Source organism: Rhea pennata, chromosome 15 (genome assembly GCF_028389875.1).
Source record: "Rhea pennata isolate bPtePen1 chromosome 15, bPtePen1.pri, whole genome shotgun sequence".
Taxonomy (NCBI): Eukaryota; Metazoa; Chordata; class Aves; order Rheiformes; family Rheidae; genus Rhea; species Rhea pennata.
The window spans coordinates 13,677,688-13,692,263 of record NC_084677.1 but is presented as its reverse complement, the minus strand read 5'-3'; the positions used below and the strand labels follow the sequence as shown (position 1 = coordinate 13,692,263).

Below are 14,576 nucleotides of genomic sequence, written 5' to 3'. Positions count from 1 at the left end.
TGAATCGCCTTGGCTTTATCATAGCTATCAGACATACTGTGATAAAATGTAGCATGTATACTATGTCATAGCTATGATAAAATGTAGCATATTTCTAGATCTGTTTTCCTACCTGTGATACTGTGATATTGGAGGAAAAACAAAACAAAACAAAACAATTTCACTACCTCCTCTGTGTTCCCTTGTGCTGCAGGCCTCCCATCCCAGGTGAATTAGGTGACTTACTCTAATGTCAGACTGAAATTTCTACTTGGGGAAGAGAAGTTTGCCCCAATTTCTATTCAGTTTCATTCAATGGAAGATATTAGAAACTCCACTCTTTAGCACTTCATTAAACACTTTAGTTTAATAGCATCCTCCAGGGAATTCCAATCTGGACCACATGAGCCAGGAGTAAACAGCTGCATCAATTAACCCCATAATCTCTAGGGTGCTATTAGAAGGTGAGATACCCTTGGAAAGTGCATATGCCTGCAATTAGGCTTAAAATACTTAGGTGTCAATAGCTTTAGTTATTTGTGTTCTCTGCTATTGATCTTGCTTATGTTTTCCACATTAATAGTCTTTCTTCCTTCATCAATAAATTAAGTGCTGTTTAGATTTATTAACTTTTTCTATTGTACAGTGTAAACTCCTGTGCCCCTGACCCTGACCCAGCCCCTGACCCTGGCCCAGCCCCGACTCCACCTGAGATCTGGGGCTCTAATCCTCTTTGGTGGCAACTCCATCTTATTCTTGTTACAGGAGCAGGGCTAAGCAGTGGTGGAAGAGAGGTGCAGGGACTCTCGTGCGTGGATTGACTCTGTTGGTGTAGATCTGAAAGGGCAAAGGAGACATTCAGGGTGGGTTTGCTTGATTGCCACTTTATATGTTTATTGTTTCCTGCCTAGGTCAGATTTAGAGGAGATCTTAAGAGAGGAGCTGCTTTTGACACCATAAACATAATAGAAAAGCAGAGATTGAATTTCTGCCACTGGATTAGGAAGGGTTATCAATACTTTGGATACTGTGTATGGGGAACACTAGTGCGGTGAGTGTTTGGCTGTATTAGCACAACTGGTATTAACACAGCTGGTTGGCTCCCATTGTAAGGAATACTCCTCGTTTTGCCCTAGCTGCCCAGATCCCAGGGCACACTTTGTTATATTCAATCTAGGCCATATTCAGACCACTTATTGCAGCCTGTCTCAAGCAAATGTAGCAGCTGGGGTCACGAGAGACTCCAATTTCTTCAGCAGTAGCTGAAAGGAGATCTTTAAATCCTCTGAAATGGCAACTAAATGGTCAGGGAGTAGTTCTGCTAAGGGGTTGCCTTCACCAGGAACTGCAAGGAGGAAGAGAGTGGGGTAGGATGAAGAGCTAGTCCCCTCTTTTTCCTCCTCATTTTTTCTGTGAGCTTCATTGCTGATTCCAGCCTCTTCTGTAAGATTCTTTAGCCCAGAAATAGATGGATGTATAGACAAAAATGTGGGCACACTCTGCTTTTGGCTGGAAGCTGTGAATGGTGTTCCTGGGTGATCAGAAAGATGAGAAATATTGGATTCATTTGCCTGCAGAGCTAGTTGTAAAATGGAGTAGAAGATGGTAAAAGTTTGATGATAGTTTTTTTTTATATATATATTCAAAATTTTAAATCCTAATTCTTATTCATATGAGAGTGAATATTTTTAACGAGGCTCTCCTAACCAAAGAAGCCTGGAAGGCCCTTGTTGTTACAACTAAGCTATATGCTACATTCCATAACTTGCTAGCCCTTTAGTTTCTGGATTCATTCAATGTGCAAATAATGTCACAAATTGAATATTACTAGACTTCTATTGAGGATTAAGCAGCAGTAAAAGCATATCATGGTGTCTTCATTTTGCTTTGCATGACTGTGGTTTGTCCACCATAGCAAGTGGTTAGTTAACTGCCAGATAGCTCTCCTTTTTCTTCCCCATGTTGTTCTTTCATGTAACAGCCCGGCTATTAAAAGCGAAAAACAGCTATTGTGCATGCAGAAGTGAGGGCACACAAAATGAATCTCTCTCTTTGTTAGGACCACACAGTGTCAAAACTCTTTGCTAAAAGGTGAACTTGGCCTGAGAATAGCCCCTTCACCTGAAGTTGCTCCTTCAAACTCTCTGGCAGCCATCAGTCCACCACAGCCCATGGCTAGCTGATAGGTTGTACCATATTTGCTCCCAGTTAAACATTTCAGCTGTATTATTGCTCGCTGCCCCTGATTTTGCAATGTATTTCATTGCCTCTAATTCTTTGCAGATACAGTGGACTGGGGTGGATTGGTTAAAGCAGCCCAGGCCTCCCCATTGTTGCTACTATGGTCCAAATACAGATTAAGCAGAAAAGCAGGTCTTAGAAATGGTACAGTGTCCTGTCAGAGCTGAAGATCTCCATGGAGACCTCAGAATCTGCCCTCATGAGTTTAATTGTGGGTTTGAGACCCAAAGGTGGGCAGTCAAATACCAACATGAATCCAGAGCTTTTAACTTCTAAGCTATTGGTGGTGTCCATGTGGTGAAGATGGCTCCATGCCACAAGAACTTTCAGGGCATTGCTGAACAAAATGGGTGCAGCCTTCTTATAATGCACTGAAGTGGAGGCAAATTTCAATCTAATAATGTAAAGCGGCAATAACCATTATAATTAATTTATATAAAAGACATTATAAAATTACATTTGATGCATTTAAATCCCATCCAGAAGCAGTGCTCGTTTTCCAGTTAAGCTATGGGCTGTACTAAAGCAGACAGGGAAAGAGGTATTTCAATATTTCTTATAATTTTATATTCTTTCTAATATCTCTCATGCTAATTTCATTATACAACACAGTCAGCACAGTGATGTAATTATTGAAAAGTAATTTTGCAATAAATGGATTTAAATGTGTTCGAGTCCATTGTAAATTCAATCTCTTGGTAAAGGTGGATTGAACAGGCAGGAAAAAGGGAGCATGGACCTTGCTGGGTGAAAGCTGAGAAGTCCTGGGCATCCCATGTTGAGCATCTACTTACATAGACTTACACCAACTAATAACATCCACTTCAGATGGAAACTGCTCACAGAGCCAGCCTCCCTCCCCTTAAATACCCAAAGCAGGTGCCTGCAGATGGCATTTCCAAGCTTCAAGGTGAGGGAAATTTAGGATCCGTCAAATCTGCATCCTCTGGGTTGGAGCCTTGCCCTATTGATGTCTGTAGGAGCTGATGGATAGACCAGGCTTTGGTTGCTGAGCTCCAGCAGCAGGGCAAGGCCTTCTGGAGCAACCGACCACAGTGTACTGGGTATCTGTGCCATTCTTAGCAAAGTGGGTCCTGTGTGGGTGTTTCAGTTTGGATTAAGGGCTCAGTTACTGGGCAGGGACATAAAGATATTTTTATGCATAAGACGTGGAAGATGTGATTTCTATTCCTGGCTCTGTCAGAGACTTCCTGTGTGATACTGGGCAAGCGGTATATCATCTCTATGCTTCCATTTCCTCATCTGCACAATAGGGATAAAGAGTGCTTCCCCAGCTCATCGGTAAAATTAATGTAACATATGTAAAGTGCATGTATATCCCCAGATGAAAGGTGCCATTGTAATAATATTCAAATTATTATGGAAAATAGATAAAGCAACCAACTCCTGCTAAATGATCGTCTAGCTTTTCATGAGATTCATGAGATCCATGTACAATGTGATAAGAAAACCTCAGATGTCAAGTGGTTTAGAGTCAGACTCTGTTCACGAAACAGAGCTTGCTATGCCTTTTAAGTGGAGGATGAGCTAGTGAAGAATTTGGGACTTGGAAAGTTGTTACTGCTTATTAGATGTCACTGTTCATCTAGTGAGGAAGCCTGGGGAATACATCTCCTGTGTCCAAATCAGAACCCAGAACTCAGCAACACTGAAATCAAAGAGGTAAAGCAGGGCATTTCCCCTTTTGTTTTGATCTTAGTGACTGCATACAAGTTCGGGATATCTCCACACGGTCACAAGCAGATAGAAGTGATGGAGGGGAGAGGAATTTGCTTTGTGGGAATACCTAGTCCATGAAGCTCAGGTTAGACCTCCCTGAGGTAGAGGATGGAACTCTATTGTCACTTACAGAGCATTAGCTGACACTGCGGTGAGAGGATGTTTGTGTTCAAGAACTGCAATGATGGTATCTCTTCTGTGATGCCCTTTATGCATCTCCCCATTCTCCACAGGAGTCGCTGAAGCTCTCAGCTGTGCCATGGTTACCTTTGTATCAGAAGATCTTTGGAGGCGAGGATATGTTTGGACAGGAGGGAGACCCCTGCTATGTAAACAGTAGCCATGTTCCTGACAACAAGGTTGTAATTGAGCAAAGACAGTGGCAAGCTGAGATTCGTGTGTTTTATGTGAAAGCTGAAATGAATGTACCTCCTAGAGTTTTATTCCATTGTGAAGGAGGTCCTGGTTTGGCCTCTGAAGGAGCCATGTTGGGAATTACTTGGAACCTGAACTCACTGGAGATTTGACTCCAAAACCCCTGTGCCGGTCTCTTCTGGCACCATTGTATAGTTGCCCGGCACCAAATGCTCAGTTATAGACAAAATTGAATTTACAATTTGCTTTTGGGCAATGTGTAAATTGGCCCTTCATTGATTATTAATGAAGTGCTAATTGCTCTTTGCAACCAATTTTTATGCAAATGATGTTAGTGCTATTTGCACAATCCTGCAATTTACAGTTTTACATTTGGAATGGCCAAGTGAAAAGATGTGAAAAGATGACAGCTTGTCCTAAAAGAAAACAAAAAGGTGGGGGGGAATCACAAAACTTGCAAAACTTGGAGTAGCAAAATAACACAGTTAAGAAGGAGAAAACATTAAAAACCCGAACAAACAAACCCTCTCTCTTTATTGATTGTTACAGATTCAGCGTTGACAGGGGTTGTTCTGAATGTAACAGGATCCCATGGCAGATGGAAACCAGACTCCAGGCATTTGCAGTGTTTTTCACTGAGGAGGTCAGTATATGAATTTGCCTGTGAAAACATTGATGTTAGGCTGCCAGCATTACCCATTCAAGAGCTGGGTGCTTTTCTCAGTGACAAATGATGCGGTGTTAGTTTGCGAATCAAGTGTGGGCAGCTGCTGAACTGTTTTGGCACAGAGTTCCTCTCTGAAATAACACCTTCTCCCAGCGCACAAGGCTAGGAGCTAAATGCGTAAGATCATCTGCACGAGGTTCTTGTAAATCCACAGTTCTCCTGCCCACCACTGGGCAAGACTGCTGCTCCTTTACACCTTCCTGCCTTTTCTTCTCTGTCACGGTAACAACTTGTAGGTGGTGCCAGGAGTTAAATTTTGGCTGAGGAGCTCTGTGTGAGAAGGCTGTGCTCCTGGAAGACAGTGAGCATGATGAATCTCGCTTTGCAGGTGAGAAATTAAAGTTTCCAGTAAGGGCTTGTTTGCAAGTTGCAGATCCAATTTCCTTGGAGGATCTGGGTTTTGCTGCCTGGTCTGAGGCTTCTCAGGAAGCCTTTGTTGGAGTAAAAAATTAGCCTGAGCCCCAAGCTATTCCCTAATCGCTTCCCCTCTGTGAAACTCCAAGAAGGGCCTACTTTTCAGTGTACTTAAACAAAGTTGTTCGAAGGAACAGGGTAGCCTCATCTGCTATTTGGTGACAGTGTTGCTGATGGAACAAGGCATGCTAGTTCCCTTAAAGACATTATTTTTTAATTTGGGGAGAGGCAGGCTATGGCCATTAAGACTTGAGGAAGCAACAGGTAGCCCCTGTGCAATAGGATAATATGAAACATAGTGCTTGTGTGAGCTTCATTGGTCAGGCAGGTTGAAAATAAATTTGCTGTGGGGAGCCTCAAGAGAGGAACAGTGAAGGTGGAAGTCAGCTTAAACCTGTCCATGCCAGAGAGAACAAGATAACAGGAGAATTTATTGTTGATCCACAGCCACTACCATCTTTATTCAATTTTATTATTCATTTTAGTGCTCATATGTTGGAAAGGTATCAATTTTACTTGCAACTCCTGTATTTATACAGCCAAGGATCCTATTTATTCTTTGGTCACAGCAACACGCTGGGAGTTAATGCTGAGTTCCTTGTTCACAGCAGTTCCTGATCCCTCCAGAGCTGTTACTTTTCCAAATGCATCCCTCCATTCTTAGACATTCACTGCAATCTTCCTTCTGACATACCTGACCTTACCGTTGGCCGTATTAATGCCTTTTGCTGAAATGAGTCCAGGTAACCAAGTGATTCACGTTGTACTTGTTTCTATTCTGGTTTTCTATCATGCTCAGCTTTACCAGCAGTGGTTTCAAGTTTTCTTCTGGAGCCTTGATGAGAACATCATTTCTTATTGTGCCTTTTGCTGTTCTTGTGTTCAGCCTTCAGAAGAGGAAGAAGTGAGCAGATTGTTGTCCAAATGTTTTATCCCGATCCAGACCTGGATAAGGGTATCAGCAAAGCTCTAGACCATACCTCTGTTTCACAACAGAGCTGCCGGTTGACACTGGTGAAAGTCTCTGATACCCCAGCTGCAGTCTGTGGCTGCAGCTCCTAAATCTTTCCCATGGTGATGCCTGGGCACACACTAGGCTCCCTGCTCTGTTTCCTCAGGCAGCAGCACAGGAATTTTGCTGCAGCTGCAGGGATTGCTGTAGGCTGGCTTGTTCTTGCTTGGGAGCATGGGAAGATTTCCTCTTGTTTTGATTACAGTGTGAGTTGTTTTCTCGGTAGGACGTAGCTTCTGCTTGTTCCTGATGTGGCTACCAATGCTGCGCAAAATGCAGGTCCTCCCATCCCAACATTACCTAAATTAGAGTGCTGGTGGCTACAAAATAGAGATGCACTAGGAAAGGCAAGAGAAAGAGTCATGACCTTTCTCCCCAGAAGGGCTGCTGGAAATTTGCAGCTACTTCGTGGCAGAGCAGGGAAGTGAGTGTGAGGAAGAGGAGGGTGTCTCTCTGCTCCTTCCCTGCAAAAGGCACAGAGGAGCACCATGTGCCGGGGAAACTGCGCAGAGCCGAGGAGGGAGGTACAAAGGAAATGCTGGAGAAAGGCGGCTGTGCTTTCCCCAAGGAGCTGCTGGTGCTGCTGTAAGGCCTCGCGCGGACGCAGCGTGGCAGTCTTCTCAAGTGCACTGTGCATCCGCTGAGGGAACCTCTCCCCACATCCGACCCCGGTCACTAGCCTCACCGCCTGCCCCTTGGCACGCAGCACAGGCCAGCTGCTCAGGCAACCGCCAGCGTCGGGGCGCAGGGACAGTGATCGTGCCAGGGCCCTGGGCCTTCCCTCCCCAGGAGGGAGCACCCCGCTGCTTCAGACCCTCGTGTCTGTGCCGAGCACCTTGTGGTCTCCACATGGGCACTGAGGACCCCATCAAAGCATCGCATCCCAGCCCTGACTGCTCACCGCCAGCACACCCAGCTCCGGCGACCTCCTGTCAGTGCTCTAACCTGAAGTCAGAGCTTTGCTGATGATCCTCAGCTCAGAAACCTGCAGATACCTAGGCACTCCCAAGGGCTCAGCCAGAGGAAAGTTTTCAGAGGATATTTTACAGCACACAGCTTCTTGGAGTGCATATCAGGGTTTCCCTGTTACACAGATGTGTGCAGATATAAACCATAAATGTTTTATAGATAGATCAGCCAGGAAATAGTTTCCAGAAAGGTAAATCTTCATTTTTTAGTCTTGGGAGAACTCTTTGAGCGTATCTTGGAGATATATTGATTTGCCTTGTTTTAGGGGAGATAAATTGTGCCTTCTCAGGGCAGATGTGACCCTCATCTGGATGAGGACCAGCCATGATGGCTGAGGTGCCAGAGGTGGGAGCAAACTGCCAGGAGCGGCAAAACCCACCCAGCCACCTCCCTCAGGAAGGTCTTTCCTCGCTTCTGAGATAAAATCTGCATTATTCCCAGGGGGAAGAGCTTTCTTAGTGCAGCAAAACCCCAAAGACTTGGGCCCACAACGGCTAGTGATGTTGAACAAGTCTCCTCACGCTTTAAGGTGAGTGCATCAGGCAGTTTCAGTGCACCTCCCCATGAGCAGTGCTCTGGGTGCTAATGGCCACGTACGCAGCCTTGCCACGGCTCAGACAAGAGGCTAACCATCACACCACAAACAGAAACTCAGTCAGCAAAGCTGTTCCTAGCTTTAAGACCTTTTACTTTCTCAGATGTTGACAGAAAAGCGCACTAGTGATTAAAGGAAGCACTTTTTTATGACCCAAAATGAACCTAGGGAACTCACTGCTGTGTGTAGTGCTGTAACAAGAGCTGAAACCAAGAACTTGCAAAGCTTGAAAAATAGTTCAGCATTTAAACAGATAACAGGACCCACTTAACTTTGGCTTGAGTTAAAACACCTTAGATTTGAACCTTAGACCATCTATGGTTTAAGAACTATAGGATGATCTGAGGACCTTCATGTGGTCCTAAGATCTATGGTCTAAGGAGCAGCAGGATGGGATGAGGCTGGAGCTTATTACCGGTATGGAGCCCTGCACTGTTTGGGGATGGCTTCCCTTTTTACTTTGGTATGTCTGGGCCTGGAAACTTGGAGGTGTAGCAGATGGTATGTCCCAAGGGGACTTGCAGGGCTGCACATAGCCTCTGTGGTGGCAGAGGGGCAGGTGTAGGGGAGCACGCGTGGTGGCTGGCCTCGCAGCAGGGCAGCCGGGCAGAGCTCTGCAGTAATAGTGCCTCGCTGGCGGGCTGATGTCACCTGCTGTATTAGCACCGCTGCAGGCATGAATCGCAGGGGGGACCGACCTCAGAGGGTCCCCGGGTCCGGGGGGCTGCTCGGCTTATATCAGTGACACGGCGTCCGGCTACCCCTCTGTCCTCCCGGCTTCGGGCTTCCCTGGGCTGACGCCCGGCCCCATCCCTCTCTCCCAGGATGACTCTGCAGGGCCTGGGAGCTCCCTACAAGGCAGACGTCAGCACCACTCTCCCCTCGCCCTGAGCAAAAGGGTTGGAGCTTCAATTTAAATAATTGTTGCCAGGGTTTCAGTGGTGACTCATTAGTCTCCAAGACAGGAGTCCCTTGTTAGCGGGGACTATCTGGGGAGCTCTCCTCCCCTGTGTTGCCAAGGTACCTAAACCAGAGCGACTTTTTGCACCTCCTTCTGCTCCTTCCTCTCGCATTTTGTTTTGCAAAACATTTGTGCTGGGTTTCCAGCACCCCTCTCTCTGCATGCCAGGCTGAGCGGGCACGGGGGCGTATGTGCAGGTGTGTGCCGTGCACGCCGGGAAACGGCCCTGGCTTTGCTGCAGGGCAGCAGCTTGGCCTTGCTCTTTGCTCTTTGTTTTAACAGAGATGGAGAAGGAGACAGCTGCTGCATTCGCTGCCCTGTGATAGCCGCCCTATTTCGGCAGAGAAGAGGAAGAGCAGAGGAAGGTCTGGCACCGTCGTTCTTTTCCATTCACACCTGCACCAGCTGGGCTCGGCTCTGGCCTAGGACAGGCAGAGGTCTTGGTGCTTGGCCTGAGGGCAAAGCAGAGCTGGGAGCCCACGTGCTCACCAAGGGTCTCCCTTTTTTGCAGCATGCTGGCGTCTTTACCAGCCTCCTGTTAGGCCAAAGCCGGGCTGAGAGAGAAAGCTCCACTCAGCCGTTTTGCTGGGCCACGGAGTGTGTTGTGGGCCAGTTCATGGCTTTTTGTCACTGGGATGTCTGTTGGCTGAATCTTCAGGTATTGGCATGGCAGATCAATGTCTGGGCTTTTCTGAGCCAGATAGGAAACCTCAATGAGGGACAAAATTGGGATGGTGAGAAAGAAGGGAAATAAACTCACTTTGACCATTTAAGCTTTTAAATTCCCTGAAGCTTTAAAAGATGCTTTAATCTTCAGGATTTTTTTCTGTTTTCCTTCCAAATCTAGTCTGGAAGCATCTTCTACCAATGAAATAATAACAAAGTTATGCTTCCTCCTATTCTTTGGCAGTGGCTCCTGCCATTGACAGTGGCAGCTTTCCCTAGGCTGGTTCTCCGCTTCCAAGGGAAGAGTCGCCAAAGAGGAGGCTGCGTTTCCCAGGGAGCTGTGGCAGGTTTTGCTGCAGTTGGGTTTGAGTTACTGGTTCATCCCTCCTTTGTGCCAAGCGGTCTCTGCCGCACACCTGCCACTTCTCATCCCAGGGCCGAGTGCTTCCCTGCACCATGCCAGCATCAGTGACGCCGTGAATTTTGGGGCTCTCTCCTCAGGGTGGTAGGAGACTTTGGTCATGACCTCCCACTCGCTGCGCTCATTGCTGTGACACCAGAGTGCTACATTAGCAGCTGCCAGTCCTGTGCTTGCTGCCTTTGGATCCAGGTTGTTTGTGTTGATAGACAGTCTCCATGGTCTTCCGTGAGCTTTGCAATCAGCCACGGGTTCACCTGACTTTGCATGGGTATATTTGTTCAATTCGTTCTTAGAATCTCCAAAAAGTCCAAGGGAAGCTCACAAGGTGGAGAAAACTCCTTTTGTGCCCCATACAAGAACACTTCCCTCTGTGTGCCAGTGGGTTTTGGTGTCCACAATAAGGCCCTTTCTCCCTATGGAAAACAAAACCAAAAAAAGAAATTGTGGGCCTTATGTTCTGGGACCAGAGTCTGTGTGGAAACTCATTTTAAATCCCTCAAATTTGAGGAATATGTATTTTAAATACGATGCTATAAAAATATAATAAATGTTTAATTTTATTTTTATTAAATACTAAATTGATGATGGCTGACACTTTATTAAAGTGTCAAAGTGAGTGTTCCTACATTCTAATTACTTATTCTAACAAGGAGGCAGACTCGTCGGGAGCTGTGCGCGCTGGTGTGCGCTGGCGAGGGACGCTCCTGTTAAGTAACACCTATTAAACTATCATTTGCACCTAGAGGCATCTCATTAATATCTCAACTGGTGTGAGTGCACTGCCAGTGCCTACCTGACCCAGGGTGTTGACAGAAGAAATGGCTCCAGGAGGCCTTTCCTTACTCCAGGCTCCCCCCTACAAATAGTTCCTATAAAATTAATAACGACTATTCCACTTAATTGAATTCCTGATAAATGAAGATTCTTCCAGATCCCCATTAAATGCATCCAAAAGATGCAGGAGGGGTGCTGCAGCACAGTCTGGGAAAAGTTTTGTTCCTGTTCTTTCTCCCCACCCTGCTTCCTCCTCTCCAAGCCTCTTTTCATTCTATCCATATCTGTGGTTTCTCCTCCTTCATCAGTCCTGTCCTTGTCTGGACTCAATCTTCTCTGTTCTGCAATACTTCCCCTTCTGACTCTGCTATTTGACTCCCTACCACTTCTCCACCTCTGCCTGTATCTATCGTTGTGGCTACCCCCAGTATTAATTTTCCTCCTGGATCTACTCTTTCTTTCCTCCTTTCCCCATCATCTTTTTTTTTTCTTTTTCCCTAGCTTTCTGCCATCTTTGTTTTGCTCTTCATCTCACCAGTAAGACCTGTTTTTCTCATGTTTCCTTTCAGGCCTTAAAAACATTGTCTTAGAGGAATTTCCTCACTAGTGCAAAATCCGTGTTGCGTAAGGACATAGCAGTGCACCTTTAGAGCTGTCCAGGCATGGGGAAGCTATGTCCTCTACCAGTGTGGATACTGTCATCTCCGAAAAACCTCATGGGACATTCAAGGCTCCTTGTAGCAATCCTCTCATCCCACCCTCCCCTTGGATTATGAGATACCTGTATAAGAAGATAAGACAGAGTCTGTGTGGTCACCACCTGGATGTCAGATCATTCCAACAGAGGTAAAGGGGCTCTGCAAGGGACACTTTGGAGCTTGAAGTTTATTTTGAACTGCAGGGCTATCTTTAATCCCCTTTCCTCTACTGCTTGCAGTCAAAACACTGCTTTTTTACTGTTATTCTGTGCAGCTGCACTATTGGCATTGGGATTTGGTTGTTGGGTTTTGTTGGGTTTTTTTTGTTGTTTTTTTTGTCATTCCTTTAATACATACAAAAATACCCACTAAAAAATTCCATTCTATTTTTATTTCATTCCAATTAGAAAAACAAACTAGAAACTACACTTAATATTAAAAACGCCAACTCGAGATTCAAAGCAAGCAACTTAAAAATAAATAAATACATAATGGAAAAAATATCATTAAATAACACATGAATAACAAGTAATGGGATTTTAATCTTCTTGCTAGGAGAGGCTACTTCTTCATCACTAAAGGTGACTCACAAAGAGCATCACTCTGGGAAAGTTAGAAGTGATAATTTGATAAGACTCAGGGGTTGTGTGGGACTGAAAGAGGAATAAAACAACCTTGCATGAGGCTCTCTCTCCTCTGTCTTCTAGTGATGAACGAAGCTGGAAAACCTGGTCAATTCAGAGCTGACAAAAAGTAAAACACAATCATGTCTTTGAGAAATACTCAAGTAGCCTGGGAATCATTGCCCCTGGATGTCCTCAAGGCTGAGAGAGCTGAATGGAGTTCAAAAGGAGGTTTGACGTTTGTATGGATAACTGTGTTCAGAATTGCAGGAATCTTTAAAAAAAAAAAAAAAAGAAAAAAAAAAAAGAAACAGATAAATCAACAATGCCCTCTGAAGAGGTCTGGAGAGTATCTTTGGTGCCTACACCAGCACTTGGCTAACCCTGAGCTATCAGAAGGTAGGAAGAAGTTTCCTCCAATGGTAAGTTACTCCCAAAACAGTGTTTCTTGTGCCAGCTTCTGAGTCCTCCAGTGCCAGGTGTTGGTCAAGAAAGAGCCGTGCGCCAGCTGAGCCTCCAGGGAACTGCCTGGACATCTGAAAGCACCAGGACTGAGGGACACTGGAGGGGTGCCATTGGGAATGACATCTGAGGGGAGCACAGAAGGGACATGGAGGGGTAGTAGCAGACATACTCTGTCTCTAGCATTCCTTTAGCAGGGGAAAAGCTAGAGGAGAGGAAGGGACAATTTGAAATAAAAAAGAAACAGAGGAAGAGGGAAGAAGGAAGAAGGATTTCCCCATGTAGAGGGTATTAGTGGGAAGTTTTCAGAGGCCAGATGCTAGCAGATGAGGACCTCATGCTGAAATACCGTGGCAGTTACTTGAGGAAAGTCTTTTGCAACGTTTTGAAAAAGCAGAGAAATGGGGTCTTTTGGCTGGAGTAAATTGATGACTTGAAACTGGGGTGGTGAGTGAGCTATAAAATAAAACAGAGTGATGGCAAATACGAGCTACAAATAAGAGACACAGGAAAAGGAATGAAGAAAAATTTTATGTAAGTAAAAGAGAGGTATACAGAGCCCTTAGAGGACTTACCAAATTATGTGCATAGAATGTTTTTCACAAATAGATGACAACGGAAGTCTGTGGAAACTTGGAAGAGTGTATACATGCTGGTGTGTTTTCTTAGAGTGCAGAAAGGAAGGAAACATGTGGCAGGGCCAGGGATTTCATTACTGAACCTAGTTCTACCCTTCCCATCTTGCAGCTAGTCATCGTCAGGCGATAATTTAAGGCAGAGTTTGGCCTTTCTTCCATATTTCACATACTCCCATGATTTTAATTGATCCCATTGTGTGCATTAAAATCATTTCATCAGCTTGTGGTGCCTGGTTTCCTAGGTCAAAGGGAGATGAGCCCCGTTCCTCTACCAGAGGGGAGAGGGAAAGGCAGTGTGGTATGTGCATAAGGTTTGGGATATAAAGAGGGCCATGAACATGGGAGCTTCTTATAATATATCTACAGTTGCTTTACCCACCTCGATTCACTCTTCCTTTCCCTTCACCATCGTTGTGCCCAGGATGGCAGGTCTCCCTGACCCACCCGTCAGCGTGCAGGCAGGCATCTGTGGGGCTGGGCGCGTGGCTGGCAGCAGTCCCACCGCGGTGTATGAGCAAAGCAGGTGCCAGGTAGCGCAGTGCTGCACCAGCAAGCAGCCAGGTGTGAGCCCTGCTCGCACCCAGGGCCAGCCACAGCCCCTCCGCAGCACGCACAGGGCAGGCAGGTCGGAGGTACAGCTGCCTGGCTCCAGATTAGTGTTTATTTTTGAGACTGAAAGGAAGCCTGTGATCCCAAAGCCCTTCTGTATTTAGTCAGAGATCTCTTATTCACTTGCAGAGGAAACCCATGTCAGCCTCTCCCCTTTGTCTCTCCTGAGCTATTGCTTTGAATCTGAAAGGATTGGGTGCAGATTTCAAGGGATGTTCAGACAAAGGCTGTTTGAACAGCACTTGTGTAAATAATCCATGAAAAACTCTTTGAATAACCTCAATGATTTTTTCTCTGAATTTGCTATTCTTTTTCTCCAGCAGCAGAAAGAAGTGGAAGTAAGGAAAGGGAGGAGAGTAGGAGGAAGAGAGGGAGAGAGTGGGAGGAAGGGGGTAGGAGAAAGACCAGCACTTTTTTCTCTCTGCCAAATTCTTCGAATGCAAAGAAGTAGCTTGCCTTTAAAAAAATCTCTTTGTTATTTTTACAGCTTTAGGAATAATCTCATACGGGACCTCTATGTCCTCAAACTTCTCCATACATTAAATGTAAGGGGACACCCTTGTATTTAACACAGCAAGGGTAATGCTGAGCCAGTTAATTATTAGCTGTATGGTTTAATGTTCACTTGCTGTACATATGTATGAAACAATTCCCTTTTAGCATGTCGTTTAG

The 14,576-nt window shown here is 45.5% G+C and overlaps 1 long non-coding RNA gene across 2 annotated transcripts; it reads left to right on the top strand.

Annotated features, from left to right (window-relative positions):
• The first annotated feature begins 4,811 nt into the window (after positions 1-4,811).
• LOC134147493 (uncharacterized) lies at positions 4,812-12,447 on the top strand. Of its 2 annotated transcripts, none has more exons than XR_009960018.1 (3): positions 4,812-4,978; positions 11,444-11,720; positions 12,280-12,447. It is a non-coding gene; the product is annotated as an uncharacterized LOC134147493 (long non-coding RNA). The 2 variants fall into 2 exon arrangements; XR_009960017.1 differs by lacking the exon at positions 4,812-4,978 and adding an exon at positions 9,305-9,378.
• Positions 12,448-14,576: the final 2,129 nt, after the last annotated feature.